This window comes from Tupaia chinensis, unplaced genomic scaffold (assembly GCF_000334495.1).
Source record: "Tupaia chinensis unplaced genomic scaffold, TupChi_1.0 Scaffold000028_1, whole genome shotgun sequence".
NCBI lineage: Eukaryota > Metazoa > Chordata > Mammalia > Scandentia > Tupaiidae > Tupaia > Tupaia belangeri.
In genome coordinates, this window is record NW_006159458.1 from 5,312,909 (window position 1) to 5,316,946 (window position 4,038).

A 4,038-nucleotide genomic window follows, 5' to 3' on the forward strand; every position below is an offset into this window, starting at 1 on the left:
GCTAATATTGTAAATGAAAAAGGGACTATCACTACCGACCTGACAAAGTAAATTATGTTTCTTAGGCATTTAGTAAGTCCACCCTTTCTGTCTTTCTTAAAGAATTATTTATTTATTTTTATTTATTATTACTGTTTAATTTGACCAGAGAGAGCGAGAGAGAGAGAGGGAGGAAAAATGAGAAAGCAAGTCACCAGGTCCAGGACTCTAAATGCAGTTGGCCATGTGGGAGTCTACCACCTTAATCACCATGCCACCTTCAGTAAGTCCATCCTTAATTTTGGTTTCTATCAGCACCAACATTTAAAAGATAATAAAGATATACTATGAATGACTTATGAAGTTCACAAATAAATTATTACCAAATTACCAATAAAAAGCAAACTACCAAAACGTACTCAAGAAGAAATGGTGTGCCTGAATTGTCCTGTATCTGTAAATGTAATTAAATTTGTATCCATTCAGCTGAGTCTGCAGTTGGTTTGCCTGACTCCAAAGCCATTGTGAAATGAAGTCAAGACTGTTCAGTGAAACTATTCTATTATTTACCTTAAAATGTCTCTGTAAGTCTATCCATCCAGTCTTTTATCCCTCTTGACTCTGAGAATAAAGTATTCCTGGTCCACTAATCCGCAAATATATTTGGTTTTGCTCATGCAGACAGGATAAATGAATTCTCAGATAGGAGTAGAATGATCATAGAACACTTCCCAGAGGAGATAAAATTTGATCTGGATATTAAAGGATAAGGAGAGTGTCTACGGAGGAAAGGGAAGTAAAGGTTTCCCAGTCATAGTGCTATGCTAGAGGGTTCTTGACAGTTTCCAGAACAGGGTCCTTTCATTGACAGCATTGCAAAGGAGACAATGGAAAGTGCAATCAAAAGTGCCTCGCTTCCCTCCCTGGAAAGTTCATGGGAATCAGGTTAAGTAGAGAGTCCCTGAATGCCTGAAGCATGGTTTATTGTGAGAAAGGTTTCTTTTTCTGTAATAGGTAAGTAAACATTTGGTCAGAGTAAACTCTTCAAGGAAGTTTTTTAAAAGTTATCAGTATCAAGGGATTGGAAAGCAATTACTGTAATGGATAAAAGGCTTAGCTCTAAAATGAAAGAAGAATAAATAGTATTTTCTAAATAATACAGAAGTGCAAATAGTGGAATAACCTGGTTTCAGTAATAGAGCTGGTTTTATTTTGACTTTTTATAAATGACTGAAAACTTCAAATTTACAAATGATTTATGTTTTTCTAGGTAAAAAGAGGTTAGGTACCCAGGGAAAAATACAAAGCAGTATCTCAGAACCTTGGCTAAAGGACAGAAAAGTGGGAGATAATTTTTTTTTTTTTTTTAACAAACACTGGTTATCATGCATTCAGGTGAAACCAATTCAGGCTACATTAATAAATGATAAGTGTCATTATTCAGTCACATTTATGAAAAGGAACTCAGGAGTTATTGCAGACTATTCTTATTCCCCTGTTTTTAAAAGGAAAATGAAATGAATAGAAAAGAGATAAAGGAATAAAAAATTTTCTGTACCTATGAAAATATTTTAGTGTCACTGGAAATTTTCTTGAAGTTTTAACCAGTGTAAATAGCATTTCATACATTGCCTAGGAAATGCCACATTGTTATGTTTTGTTCACAATTTCATTAAATTACAGAAGAAAGAAGTCATCCACTTTAAGAAATCCAGCAAAGATGGATGTGTCTTTGACAGAAGATGGTGATGACGAGGCACAGGTTGTGATTTGTAATTACCTCTGTGATATCGTCACATATTTACTCCTTCTTGATTTCAGTCAGCGTGAAGTAATTACATGTTCCAGATTGGAATGCATTCAAAGTTCTGTTTAAAATCTTCATGCAGATTTCCCATTTTGCTGTAAGAAAAATCTGCTCCTAATGTTATACTCCCCTCTGGCAAGCCATAAGTGGACACCCTAGAGATCAGAATAGCTAATAAGTGGAACAACTTAAGAACAGCTTCTCACAAATCAAATTGGCACAGATTTGAGATCCACATCACTGTAACCGAATGAACTCTCCCCCCAATCCTAGAACACAATGTAAGCCCTGAGTATATCCTATTGGCAAATTCAGGTTCAATCCTCTCTTTGGATCCCAGTAAATTAGAGTATAAGAATTAAATATGCTTTTTACAGGTTTGAAAATGAAATAGAGTTTTAAACAGAGTATTTAACTACCATTTCCTTCATAGAGTTTGCTAGCTAGCCATGATTTCTCTTTGGTTTAGGCTTCATACACCTCAGTGCACATTTAGGTAAGCATAGCAGTCCTTCCTAGGTTGTCTTTGAGCTCCCCCTCCCCCCCAGCTGTCTGTACATTTATGAGGTTGTGAAAAACCATGATTGAGATCGCTGTCATGTCTACCTCTTCAGATAGGTCCATGGTTACATCAGACAGTAAAACAATCATGACTGCTTATGGCATAGGAAGTAGCAGAGGAGACTGGATTGTGAAAGTAATTACAGCTGATAAAACTGTTTCTCTATTCAGAATTTTCTACTCTAAATCTCTATTGGATACCCTTCTTTACACCAAAGCCCTTCACCTTCATGTACTGAAGAAGAGGTCTGTGTGCCACGTGGTTAGGAAAGTACTTGAGAAAAGAATCGGAGTGATTTTTGTCTCACTGGAAACAAAAGCTGAATCTATTAAATATAAGAACACAACATTTTCATAGGTATCCACTAAATGCTTTCTAGCCTGATGGCTTAAATCAGGTAGTTTCTAACGAATCACAGGTTTGGGCTTTTACAGATAGCCATAGGAAAATTCTTTGATACTGAATGAGTGACCTTGTTCTGGGCAGAGGGATTATCTGTATGAAGCGAGTTGTTCCTCTTTCTGACTTCACTGCATATCCCCTTTACATATTCAGTTGTGATGAAAGAGCATCAAACTGAGCAACACACATCTTTGCATCTTTGAATAGGGAAATGTGCCCAGAGCTTGGATTGAGACAAACTTCATGCTATTTTCCTGGCTCAGGCATGTGACCTGGAAAAGTGCTCTTAACCAGTCTTAGTCTCTTCACTTGGAAATCATAGTAATAATAACAGGTCTACTCATCTGGTGGCGTTCTATCATAAGGATGGAAAGGGTTGTATTTGAAAATGCTTTGTAGTCTGAAGAGCACCCTACAAAGTTCAGTATCATTCCTGTTTCTCATATTAGATTTCAGGGCTCGAGCTATGGTTATTTCCCAAGCCAGTTTTTCAGCTACCCTATGGATGGATTCTGAATTCTTTGAAGTGGACAGTGACTGGCATTTCATCTCCCTTTGCTTTCTATGTTTATGTAGTCTAGAAATACACAATGCAAAACCCCTGGCAGGTGTCCAGGCATTGTTTTAAGGCCAGGTTCTGAGTTTCTCTTTTGCATATTACAGACCAGTGTAAGTAAGCTCAGATTCCCCTTGGACTCACTGCAGTCTTACCTAGAATTGCATTGCTTGAGATGCATACTAGTGATTAAGTATTTAAATAGTTATTTATTTATTTATTTTTACTTCATCTTCAGAAGTTCTTAAAACATTAAAAAATCCTGCATGATCTTGGGCAAGACGTTTAGTCTTTCTATGATGGTGTCTTCACTTATAAACTACGTGTCGCCTAAGACCTTCTCCAGCTTTATATTATTATGGCATTAATGTAATGTCTCCCTAGATGGTTCAAAGCAATCACCAACTAGGAATGCCCTGTGTAATACAGATACCATATTTCTAAATAGTTAACCACTTTTTTTTTCCATAAAATTTATTTATTTATTTATTTTATTAATTCACTTTACACCATCACAACACACAAATGAATTTTCCATCCAAAATACACTGTGCATTGGCTCAATCAAGCACATCCACATACATGTTCTCAGCAAATAATTTTCCAATTCTTACGTCCTGCATCCCTTGCCCTTTGTCTTGCCATCCCTGATTCCCCATCCCCCACCCTCTGCTATGTCCCATCTTCCTCCCCCATTGTCCCTGGCACCCATGGTTGTCCTCTATACCTTCC

At 36.9% G+C, this 4,038-nt stretch overlaps 1 pseudogene; it reads left to right on the forward strand.

Moving 5' to 3' along the window:
* Window positions 1–4,038, forward strand: part of LOC102484521 (stress-induced-phosphoprotein 1 pseudogene) — a 29,716-nt pseudogene that overhangs the window by 20,974 nt on the left and 4,704 nt on the right.